General features: G+C 49.8%; 1 long non-coding RNA gene across 1 annotated transcript in view; it reads right to left on the reverse strand.

Annotated features, from left to right (window-relative positions):
* Positions 1 to 6,701: 6,701 nt before the first annotated feature.
* Positions 6,702 to 12,912, reverse strand: part of LOC132459200 (uncharacterized) — a 132,241-nt gene continuing 126,030 nt past the window's right edge. The window contains exon 2 of the long non-coding RNA XR_009526132.1: positions 6,702 to 6,877. This is a non-coding gene — a long non-coding RNA (uncharacterized LOC132459200). The remainder of the gene's footprint in view (positions 6,878 to 12,912) is intronic.

The raw sequence follows: 12,912 nt of genomic DNA on the forward strand, positions 1-12,912 counted from the left end.
GCATGAATGCTTCTAAGTTCTCTTGATTGAGAGAGGTTCTCAGGCGATTCTTCACAAGTTTCAAATCCGAACCCGACAAAGTCTATTCATATTTCATAATATTGTAATGACCACGGAAGAGGCAGTGAATGAAGTGATTAGACAGCTTAGATACCTAATAAACCGTTGGAACACGCAAGACCGGTCACCATAGCAACGCTGGGAAACAAACCCTCGGAGCTCGGCTTTTGGCCGAGTTTTATACCATATAAGGAATGAAGACATTTAATGGTCCAAAAATATTATTAATAAATATTCGAATATATTCGAATATTAATATTAATAAACATACAAACTTTTATCTTTGGTATACTACTGTGACTGCTTGATAAACGAACATTCCAGGTCGGGGAAGGGGGAAAATCAACAGAACTTGCGGTGGTTTGCGGCCATCCTGAACCAGAGCTCCCGGGTGTTTTCTTTTTAAATGCTCGTGTATTGCCGTAGTGCTGCTGTGGTACGCTAATGTAAATTCGCATAGTCTGCAAATAACCACCTTGTTGGGAGCGTTGAGAGTGAAAAAATCCCACACTTTTGAACACCTCAGTCAAGTTTTTTTTGCTGTTGGAGCCTCTGTGCTCCCGCTACTACTGCTTGCCGCCGCCATTGTTATGATTAAACGATTGGCGACTAACGTTCTGGTGCATATTTACCGCCACGACTGGACTGGACTGGGGGGGGGGGGGGGGGAGGCGACTAGTCGACGCAAATTATTCGAGGGCTTTACGTTCTATTTCATGTAGGCTACGCCGTCTAGGCTTCGCCTTATGGGCTTGTCCCCTGAAAATTCAAACTATGCACCTATCAGCGTGGGCACCGCCCACATTTCCCACGGTATCGTGTCTATATAACGCGGTGTAAACCGTCCCTCATCCTCCCTTTTCTTTCAGCACTTGTGCTTATCAGCGAGAAATTGAGAACTACAATTAAGAAGATGAGAACTTCAACACGGATCTCCCAAGCTGGTGGCAGCGGCTCGGGCGAGGCCGCGGACAAACGGCCCTTTTCAGGGCCACCTGAGAGCGCTCCTAGAGCTAGGTCCTTTTCAGGACTCCTATGCGCCTCCTGTCCCGCCTCCCTGGCACCGGGTGACGGGCACTTGGCGTGCTTTTGGTGCCTCGGCGCCGACCACGCCGCGGCTGCTATGGCGGCCCCCGTCTCCTGTGTCGCCTGCCGGGAGCTGCCTGAAGAGGGGATCCTCTCCAGGCATCTCTTCTTTTCCCCTGCGGTGGAAATGGCTGACGCCATCGACCTGTTCGGACCTGACGTCGACGATGGCATCATCGACGCCTCCCTGGACGACGTCTTCGGCGACTCGGCGTCCGGTTTTTCCCGCTCTCGGGTTACAACCGCCACCGTCATACAACACGAGGGTCCGCGCCGGATGCCCGATCTCTTCCGGGAGATCATGGGTGAGGCGGCGGCCATCAAAGGGATTCCCATGCCGGTCCAGCCTCTCGCCCCCGTATCTGACGATATGCAGGGTGAGTGCTTTCGCACCCCATCTTTTTCCCGGCGGGTTACCCAGTGCCCCTTGTTCCCGCCTTTGCAGCACTTGTTTATTGCTGCCGGTGAGGACCCTTCGACCCTGAAGGCTCCGGTAAGATCCTACACGGATTTCACCAACGTGGAGGGGTGGGCCGATACTCAGGCGAGGGGGATCCCTCGCCTGGAGCCTCCCCTGGCAGCGCTTCTCTGTCCGGGCGCCGGGCTCCTTAACGAAAAGCCGCTGCCCCCCGACCGCCTCCAGAAGCAGATTGTCGGCCTAACGGACAGGGTGTTTGTTTGTGCCTCTCAATCCGCGGCGGCGGTCAACAACATCGCCCTGCTCTCCTCTGCCATGGTCTCCTTGTCGGCTGACAGGGAGGCCTACGGCCCGGAGGAAGCCGCGAGATGGCTGGCGGTTTCCCGCTTTTCCAGCGCCATCCTCCAGCTATGCCAGCCGATAGCCGTTTCGGCCGGCCAGCATATGGCGTGGGCTACCATGATTCAAAGGGTCATATGGCTCTCCCACACTGCGGTGCCGGAACGAGAGCGGGCCAGCCTCGTCCAGGGTCCACTAGCGCCGGATGGCCAATTTGGTCCCAGGTTCTCCGAGGTGCTCGCGCACCAGCAGTCAGTCCGTGAGAATCGTTCCCGGTTCGGGACGATTCTCACGGGCTCCTCCCGCCAGCAGGCTGAGAGGAAGCGCGGTCTAGGCCGGTCCCAGCGTTCCATGGGACCGCCTCCGACTCCAGCCCCGGTGCAGCAGCCGCAGCCGCCGCGCACGGGGAGAGCAGCAGCGCCACGGACCGGGAAGTTCCGGACGCTTGCTCCTACTTTTTCTTTCCCTATTAAAGAAAAGAGTAAAGACCGTTCGGCCGAACGGCAGTACATGGTACCTAAAGAGCGATATTCCCCAGGCCACCTGCGTCCTACGCTTGTGGTGCGCTCCTCCATGTTGCCTATTTCCCCCTCTCAGCCCGGTGGCTGTAGGGTGACGGTCGGACGGCGTGTTCACATGGCCTCTGGTTCACCTGCTTCTAAAAAGCGGCGTCCCTTGGAGCCTCATGGACAGACTCGTTGCACGAGCCCGTGGATATGGCCGCTTGTACCGGTCTCCTGGTTCCCCACATTATAGGTGAGGAGATGGGTCCGCGCGCTGTGGCTACAGCCTGCGGACAGCGCATGCGCACAGGTGCTGCGGCCGGACGGCTCGCTCCCTGTTCAGCGGGCACGAGCGCGACGTCTAGACAGCTCGTTGTTTTTACAGCTGCTAGTTCTGGTACGTCTCCTACGCTCGCTGAGCCTCCTCCCTTTCGTGGGAAGCCCCCCTTGGTTCACACGCAGTGTGGAGGCGGTAGGGGCAGAGGAATACGGGTTATTCCTGGACGGTCTTCTTCAGCTGTCGACTCGCCCTCTCTCCAACCGCTATGCGTGTTGGCAAGAGCGGTGCGTTCTGCCATCGTGGTTGGACACCACGTTGAGATGGGGCCATCCCATACAGTTCAAGCGTCGTCCCCCACCCTTTATGGGGTTGGTGGAGACCACGCTACGGGACCCGGCTGCGAGCACGGCTCTGGCAGCAGAGGTGGCACGTCTCTTGGTAAAGGGGGCCATCACTGTTGTTCCCCCCCACGAGTCTCACCTAGGTTTTTATTCCCGCTACTTCCTGGTTTCCAAGAAGTCAGGGGAAATGAGACCTATTCTGGATCTTCGCGTGTTCAACAGATTCGTTGCCACGAGGAAGTTCAGAATGCTCACGGTCGGAGCATTGTTCCGGTGTGTGAGAGAGGGCGATTGGTTCACATCCCTGGATCTCAAGGATGCTTACTTCCACGTCCCTGTTCGGCAGGCGCACAGGAAGTTTCTCCGCTTTGCCTTTATGGGGATGGCGTACGAGTACCAGTGTCTGCCGTTCGGCTATTCCCTGGCTCCGCGCACCTTCTCGAAGTGTGTGGAGACGGCGTTGGAACCGCTCAGACGTCAGGGAAAGAGGATTCTCTTCTACCTAGACGATCTGCTTATTCTGAGCAACTCAGAAGAGACCGCGAGAGGGGACACCATGTTGGTGATAAACCATCTCTCCTTCCTGGGTTTTGCCATCAACTGGGAGAAGAGCTCCCCGCTCCCCAGCCGGCAGACAGTCTACTTGGGGCTTTGCCTAGACTCAGCCACCATGACTGCGATGCTTTCGCCTCCTCGGCGAGACGCCATCCTGTCGGCGCTCTCCCGTTTTCACGTTCGCAGAAACGTGACCGCACTGTCCACCATGCGCCTGTTGGGGCTGATGGCAGCTGCCCACCCCGTGGTCCCCCTGGGTCTGCTTTTTATGCGCAGACTCCAGCGGTGGTTTGCTCGCCAACGGTTGGACCCCAGGCGACACAAGCTCAGGGTGCTCCTCGTCTCCCGTTCGGTGTCGCCAGACCTGGAATATTGGAAAGGACCCTCCGCCCTTCTCAAGGGTGTTCCCCTGGGCAGGGTGGCGTCCTACGTAGTGGTCTTCACGGACGCCTCGTTGACGGGTTGGGGAGGAACGTGCCTCTCTCACTCGGTCGGAGACGAGTGGCGCACGCCCCCTACAGCACACATAAATGTGTTGGAGCTCGACGCTGTGAGGAAAGTGCTGTTGCATTTCTTTCACCTGGTGCGCGGCCGCCACGTTCTGATCAGGACAGACAGCGTGTCGGCGGCGGCGTACATCAACAGACAGGGGGGAGTCCGCTCCCCTGCTCTCCACCGAAAGGCGGTCGAGCTCTGGCTTTGGGCTCATCAGTATCTCCGCAGTCTGAGAGCCCTGCATATCGCGGGCGCCCAGAACTTTGGGGCGGACCTCATGTCTCGAGGCGGTCCCCGCCGAGACGAGTGGCGGTTACATCCCGACATTGTCAGACTGATCTGGCAGAGGTTCGGGACAGCGCAGGTGGACCTCTTCGCGTCCCGGGAGAACACGCACTGCAGGTGGTGGTTCTCCCTCAGCCCTCGGGATCTTCCCCCGTTGGGGGTAGATGCGTTGGCACACACACCTTGGCCGCGGGCTCTCTTGTATGCGTTTCCCCCGCTCCAGCTGATCCTTCCTCTTCTGGAACGGGTCAGACAGGAGAGACTGTCCCTGATATTAGTGGCCCCGGAGAACCGTTCAGCTCTGTGGTTTCCAGAGCTGGCCGCGCTCTCGCGGTCGGTGCCTTGGCCAGTACCATTCAGGCCGGATGCGCTTTCACAGGCCCACGGGACGGTGCACCACCCGCCCGATGTCTCGGGACGGCTGTTGGTTTGGCTCCTGAGAGGTTGATCCTGCAGGGCAAAGGTTTGCCTGAGACGGTTATCAACACTATTCAGAGTGCTCGTGCGCCTTCTACTTCTTCCCTCTATGCGGCGAAGTGGTGCGCCTTCTCTAATTGGTGTGAGACGAACCACACTGTCCCATCTCAATGCGAGGTGGGAAGCGTGCTTTCGTTTCTGCAAAACTTATTGGAAAAAGGTTTGGCCTTCTCCACTATCAAGGTCTATGCGGCAGCCGTTTCGGCTGGCCATGCAGGCTGTGATGGTGGACCGATCTTCAGCCATCCACTGGTCAAGAGATTCTTGCGTGGGGCTAGACGGGTTAGGCCTGTTTCACGCGTGCTTACACCACGCTGGGATCTCCCCACCGTGTTGCGCGGATTGTCCAGGGATCTCTCAGGCCCCTTTGGATGCCCTGTCATTTAAGACGGCGCTCTTGTTGGCCTTGGTTTCTGCCAAGCGGGCCGGTGAGCTAACCGCTCTGTCCGTCAGCCCGAGTTGCTTGCTAAACGAGGACAGCTCCTTCGCGTTGCTCAGACCTAATCCTGCGTTCCTCCCGAAGAACATTAATAGTTCTTTTCGGTCGAGGGATATTGTGCTTAAGGCTTTTCACCCCCCGCCTCATTCTAGTGAGGCGGAGGCGGAGTTGCATCTCCTGTGCCCGGTTCGGGCGTTGGCTATGTACGTGAATCGCTCGGCAGCGTTCCGCTCCACACAACAGTTGTTTGTGTGTTATAGCGACGCTAGCAGGGGCCGCGCTCTCTCTAAGCAGCGGTTTTCTCGCTGGGTATGTGAGGGTGTTTGCCTAGCCTACTCTCGGCAGGGCTTGGCGCCACCGTTGGGCGTTAAAGCTCACTCCACACGGAGCGTGGCCGCTTCAACGGCTCTACTCAAGGGCGTTTCGGTGGAAGACATCTGCGCGGCTGTGTCTTGGTCTTCCCCCGGCCCCTTTGTCCGTTTTTACATGTTGGACATGTCCAGGGGCTCACTCTGCAACTCTGTGCTAGAGTCCGGGACCCCTTTTAAGGCTTAAGAATATAGACATGTTCTTTAAAGCGTCGTGGTTGGATTTCCTCTCGCCGGCTGGCGAGTTGGACTTGATTACCAGTCTTACTCCCCCACCTTTTTTCAAATGAAAAACAGGCTAGGGGGTTTTTCTATTGGCTCGCCAATTGTCTGGTGGTTTTGTTTACCAGTGTGGCACTCCCGCCGTTTTCTTCAAATAAGAAACGGCCGAGAGAGTCCCATTATTGGAGAGCCGAATTCCGTAGCTCCGCCCCGGTGGTAGCGGACCTAATGGAAACCTAGTTGCTCTGGTTTTTCTTTTCCTTTCATGGGTTCCATGAAGCACGGAATAGAGCCGGAGTCTTTACAGACTCACTTTTTTCTCCCTTGATCATTGCCTTGCTTGATCTAGGAGGAATTAGTTTTTTATAAAGCTGTTGTGTTTTACACTTCCTTGGCTTTTTGAGTCTTAATGTGTTCTGGTGACTTAGGTCTTTTTGACTGGGGTCCAGCAGGAGTACATTGATCGGGCTCCGCTCGCAGCTTCACCTTAGCCCATAAGGCGAAGCCTAGACGGCGTAGCCTACATGAAATAGAACGATAGTTATGTTATTATAACTCTAGTTCTATGATTGTAGGCGTAGCCGTCTAGTTTCCCACCTGCTGTACCCTCCAATTGCTGAAAGAAAAGCTTGGAGGATGAGCGACGGTATACACCGCGTTATATAGACACGATACCGTGGGAAATGTGGGCGGTGCACACGCTGATAGGTGCATAGTTTGAATTTTCAATAACATAACTATCGTTTTCTGTCCCTCTCTCTCTCTGCTCCACCTTTCCTCTTTTTCTGACTCTCCATTCCTCTCGACTACTGGAATGAAGACAGCGGAGCTAATTGGTTGTTGTGTTACGCCGACAGGTCGCCGAGCGGCGTTATTACGTAACTAGATGGATCGATTTGATTGGCCCGGGCGTCAGTCACTCAGTCCGGTGACTGTTCAAGTCAGGCCAGGAGGACCATCAGGCCACCGGGAAACGTCCCGGTGCTCCCGACGGCCAATCCGCCACTGGCTCAAGGTGATCTTGGCTCAGCTTGTAGGTGAGGAGGTAACGGCAAGGTGCATTTGGCTGGATGACCACTTCAAGGAAAATATTCCATGAACTTGCGCAACTGGCAATAAAGCCAACTACACACGTTTTCCTGGGGCCTAAATGCACCAGCTTGCCTTTGCTGTCTTTCAGTTCCAAGAGTGACCTTTGAGCCTTTAGCAGGATTTCCTGTACCTCAGGGATGGGCAACTGGCGGCCCGCATCCTCACTCAGTGCGGCCCGCATCCTCACTCAGTCAGGCCCGCACATAATAATAAAAAAAAATAATAATAATATATATATTATAATAATAATAATTGATCGAGTTACAGAAAACTCGGTCAAGAAAGATGAGAAGAATTCATAGAATTCGAAGGCAAACCCATGCGTCTAGTTTGCTTAGAAGCGATATCAGTCATTAAAGATATCCACTTAAGTCGCCACTACAACTACTACAACTGCTTGTTGGGTTTGAGTTCATTGAGTTGTTGCACTTAATGTTGGGCCACTGTTTTTCAGTTTTTTGACTTCATTGAATGATGATGTATGTGAGCCCTTTGCACTGATAAAAATACTGACCATTCATGTGGCTGTTTGAGCATGGAAAACATGAAATGAATGTATGTTGGTTCAATTAACATACCGTACATAGGTTATGATTCTGGATGATTTTTTAGGTAGTGGCCATCCCCAAAATGCACCAGAATACAGGAAATAATATCTACCAAATTCAAAATTGTGTAGCTTCTCTCAGCTCACGTTTAGTTGAAGTGTGCAGTCAGGCCCTCCGATGGTTATGATGAAAAATGTGGCCCTCTTTATCATGAAAGTTGCCCATCCCTGCTGTACCTGGTCTTTGTTGGATGTCCTCATTGGGGCTTTGGACCCCTTCTTCAAAGGGTTCCTGCTGTTAAGGACATCGAAGGCGGCATCAATGATTCTCAGGAACTTCACTGTCTCCTCGCACCCGCTGAACTGTGGAAGATGCAACTGTGTGTTACAGTACTCAAGGGCATCTGCTACACTGCTGCTGAACACCTAAGCTGCAAGCTTCACCTTCATCTTCTGTTTCTCCCACCGTACATGAGCCATTTTTAACTTGTTTCCAAGTCGTCGTCCCTCCATCTCTTGAAGTTTATTCAACTCCTCAATGTATTTCCAACGAATTTCTCCGTTTGGAGTAAACCCCCGTCAGCCAATGAGTTTCTGATCAGCTTCAACATATGGCAAACATCCAGCAGCACATGGACCAATTATGATGGGTCAGCAGGATGTGCAAAAGAGGATCTCATGTTATTGACATCCAATTTTGCTCCCAGGGCTCTCATCATGGAAAAGTGGCATGATGGTCCATCGCACGTCAAGGAGACTGTACGAACTCCGGTGGCATGGAGTCGATGAAGGCATTCCCTGATGATGTTGGCACGCTCTTCACCATTCATTCCATCAATGAGGAAATAGGCAACAGGGATTTTCCAGGAGTCGTTGATGGCTACAACCATGAGGACCAAGGCATCTTTGGCTGGTGGTAGACTGTCATCAACAGTGCCACAGCCAAGGTCCACATATCCATGGAATCTTCCAGCTGCATATTCCACGTGCTTTCGAATGGCAACTTCATCCAACATGAGAGCACACAAGGTCTCCTTTCCTTCAACTTTTCTGTTCTGCACATGACATGCAAGAGCAGAAAAGGCAGGCTTTGTAAAACCGGGATCTGCAGAAATTTGGCTGTACCACGTCCGGATGGTTTCGGGGTGAGGCAGTACAAGGTCAAAAACTTTACGCATAAAACTATAAGCTTTGGCGGAATAGAAGTGCAGAGTCATCGCAAATGAACGCAACTCCTCCAACACTTTCGATCTTTTACCTTGCACCTTTCTGGAGAGCAAGGTCTTATGGACTCCACTGAAGGAGTTCTCCAGCATCTCTGCACAGCTACTAGAAATGAGCAGCTTCTCCTTGACAGAAGTGATGACCTGAGTTAAGCAGGAAACTTTTATCTTCAATTTCCTACTATTCTGCTGCACCAATCTAAGTTTTTTTCTAATAGATCCCAGTTTATTTTCAGCCTGCCTTTTGAAGGATAGTGGAGATGCCTCCACTGCATAATTATGCTCAGCACTGTCTGATGCTGTGGCTTCAGAAACATTCACCTGTACCTCATCAGCTTCATCAACATCTAAAGAGACTTGGCAGTAATTGTGCTCTTGATTCATATTACTTACCTCTGCCCTTACCTTACAGGGTGCTCCAGGGTTGCCGAAAAGGGTGGGGACCGCATCTGGTTTGAGGCTGCGGTCGATGGTAAAGCAAAAGTCATCTGTGAAATGCCTGGCACATAATCTGCTGCAGGCATTTGGTACCCAACTCTTGCGGTTAATGTTTTTCAACCACTTGTTGAGCCTTTTCTTCTTTCGGAGCGGGAAGCTGTGGAGAAATTATGTTTATTACCTTCAAGGATATTTCAAAGTAAAAAAAACTATAGGAAGGAATGCTATCATGTAGTTAGTAGTAGCTTAGCTTGAGGTCATTGACATAGTAGTACAAATATTATTAGTGCAATTTCAAGTCAATAATCATCTACTTTTTTTTTTTTTAATCCTGCCTCCTCTAAAAAGACACCCGTCTCTTGTTGTGTGAAGCACTTTGAGCTGCATTCTATGGCATGAAAGGTGCTACATAAATAAAGTTAAGTATAAGGACAATCCAATTCGACAATTCAATTGCATATGTATATCAGCTTGTAATGAGGAGGTAACGGCATGGTGCGTTTGGCTGGATGAAAATATTCCATGCACTTGCAATAAAGCCAACAAGTTTACCTCAGCATTCTTTAATATGTCCATGATTCTGGTAATCCCCCAATAGTTTACAATGGTCATTTGTACATCACTTCAATCTAAAGTTTAAAATTGCATTGCTAACATGATCGCTAAGCCTAACAAATTACTTAGCTCTTTAAGCTAATTAACTTTTTTACTAATTGTATTATTATAAAATATAAATTATTCGTTTAGAAATAATCGTTCACATACCTGTAACGTGATATATTGGAACCCGTTCGATGCACGCAGTTGATAGCAGCAAAACCACCACCAGGCATTTTCGTATTAATCGATGATTATCTTCAAGTGAGTTCGGTGGAAAAGGGAGAATGTTCGCATGATCATCAATATAGAGGTAGGGTTGCCCATCCCCCACTCCGATCCACCGTCTCTTCAATAGGTCCATGTTCCATGTGCGCAGCATCGGCTCATCGAAATCGTAAGTTTAGGCTTAAAATTTTAAAGTTTTGCATAAAATATATTTCTTAATAGACATCTATAATGTTAACTAATGTAAAACATTACAGCTCTCCAGAAATATTAAAGTATGCTACCATTGGATGTCTACAGTGGATGTTTGCTAGGTACCTTAATCCTTTTTTCTTATATTTATATTGTAGCTATTGCAAATCAAATGGAAAAGACAAGGGCTGGAGTACCAGGGCAACCCCCTATTAAAAGTAAGTATTTAGCTTGACTAAGGAGAATATATTCACAGAACTTCATTTTGTATTGTCTGTGTGTCCCCTAATATGACAAATGATTAGAATTACATGTTTACTGAATTCATACAGATATTGCATATGACATAAGCTAATGACTGTATGAATAGGATATATTAAGCTATATTGTTCTATAAGTTAATAGTCCCCTCACTCTGTATTTACATGTATAGTAATCTGTGTTTTGTAATCTTTAGGGCCAGAAGTGTGGATTATCGGGGACAGCTACGTCCGCCGTGGAGAGGAGAGAGCCAAGGAAACCTGTGGCCCCCACCTTGGCCTAGAGGCCAGGGTCAGTTGGTTTGGCTGGGGCGGGCTGAGATGGAAGACCCTCATCCCTTTCTTCCTGCAGTCCCTGAGAGGAAGAACAGCCCTGGATGTCCTGCTCATCCACTGTGGATGAGCAGACTAGCTTCCGAGTCTCATATGAAGAGCGCAAAACACAAGTCGCATGCCCTTCACAGCCAGCCGCCCATCACTCAGTTCTGCACCATGGCACAACCTCCGAATGCACCTGTAAGCACTAGCGCTAGCCACTTGACCACTGCCGAAAGACACCAGCACCGACCGAGCCAGACTTCATCGCCTCGAACAGCAACAGCACAAGGGCCAAGCAGTGGGGCCTGCCCGTAATTCCGACGCCTCATTGTTCCGACGTCTCAATGTTCCGAAATATTTCCCATTAGATCGACATGCCACTATTCGGACGGTTCAATGTTCCGAAAACTAAACCCATTGGTCCGAAGGTCCGTTCGTCCGACTTTTCAAAAAGGAGGCGCATTAGGCCGACGGTTCAATATGCCGAATAGGAAAAAGAGTTTTATACCTCGCTCGCTCCCTCTCTCTCACTCTCACTCTGTGTGTGTGTGTGTGTGTGTCCTCGTATTCATCACTGTGTGGGGACATCGTTCTGTTTACACAGTCACCATGTGGGGACCGCTGACAGTCTGGGGACCAAAAATGCGGTCCTAAAAGCCTCCAGGAGGTGTTCTAAAGGTGCCCAATTGATTTTTGGCCAAGGCCCAAAAAGCATGTTTTATCACAATTACTTGAGTGAAAGTGTGTGAAAGTTCCCCCCCTATATGTCTTTGCATGTAACTGCACTCACCGCTTCACACTCACACACCTTCCAAATATGGTTGGGACCGCCCACTTCCTGGTCCCCATTAGGGAGGTTTCAAGGAGCAAAGGAAAATGTATGCTTTTCAATGGAAATTACATTTATTACTAGTAATTTAGTCAAATTACAAGTGTAAAACATGAGAAGATTAGAATAGAATGTGACAGATGTCAACATGGAAGTATGATATATAATGTATTGTATTCCAAATGAAAATTACTAAAGAGCATTTGAAGATAAAATGATCAACACAGTCATTTGTGGACACTAAGTTTCTTTTCATTTAAAGGTGCAATCTATGATGATGTTCAGAAACACTTATACTGGGTGAAATGGTCCTTCTCTCCCGATAGTCGTCAATGCAATATGTGATCAGAAAAACTAACAAAATAAATCTGACCATGGTGGAAGCTGCAAAACATTAAAAACATTGACCAGTCGTATCATTCAGTCCGACTCAGGGCCCCCTGTGCCCCGCATGCACACGTATCAGGTTCACTGTTGCTGGAAATGCTCGCTGCTTAGCAGAGACACCGGGTAGCAGGAGAACACCTTCATTCGGACACAATGGCAGAGAAGAAGCAGCCAAAACTGGTTTATTTTCCTTTACAAGGCCATTATGCATCAACTACCAGCCTATTTGTGTTCGTTACTGACTCAAAAGCCTGTTTGTAGTCTAAATCTTCGCTCTCATGGACAAATCTTGTATCAAATTCCTCGAACTCGATCTGCTTTTGGGGAAAGAGCTTTTAGTGTCGATGCTCCAACTTCCTGGACTGAGATCCAGGCTCATTTTAAACTTGATCACTGTATCAGCTTAGACAATTTTAAAACTAGAATTAAGGATCACTTAACCAGTGTTTGCACTTGTTTCATAAATTAGCAGATGATGATTTAATCCTGGATGTAATCTTTTATGTTTGTTATTCAATGTGTGTCATTTCTGTGTAACTTTTTGTGCTGCCTTCTTGGCCAGGATCCTCTTGAAAAAGAGATTTTTATCTCAATGAGAATTTCCCTGGTTAAATAAAGGACAATAAATAAATAAATAAAATAAAAACACCTCCAGCGCCCGTGAGGGCTCAACTCCACAACCAGGCAGAGAGAAGAGACAGACACAGGCAGGAGAGGCTGCCATGAAGAAGGTTGGAAGAAGCTGGAGGACAAAGAGGAGCCAACATGGCAGCCTCCAGCTTGCAGCCTTACCTGAACTTTTTAACGTGTCTTTGAGTGTTTCTGAACAATATTTCTCATTGTTACAATAATAACTAGAAAATTCCACAGGAAATTTTGATATGTGTGCTGCCCATCTGCTGCCGCTCCCCGCTTGCCAATTGTGATGGAGAT

Source organism: Gadus macrocephalus, chromosome 6 (genome assembly GCF_031168955.1).
Source record: "Gadus macrocephalus chromosome 6, ASM3116895v1".
NCBI classification, from domain to species: Eukaryota; Metazoa; Chordata; class Actinopteri; order Gadiformes; family Gadidae; genus Gadus; species Gadus macrocephalus.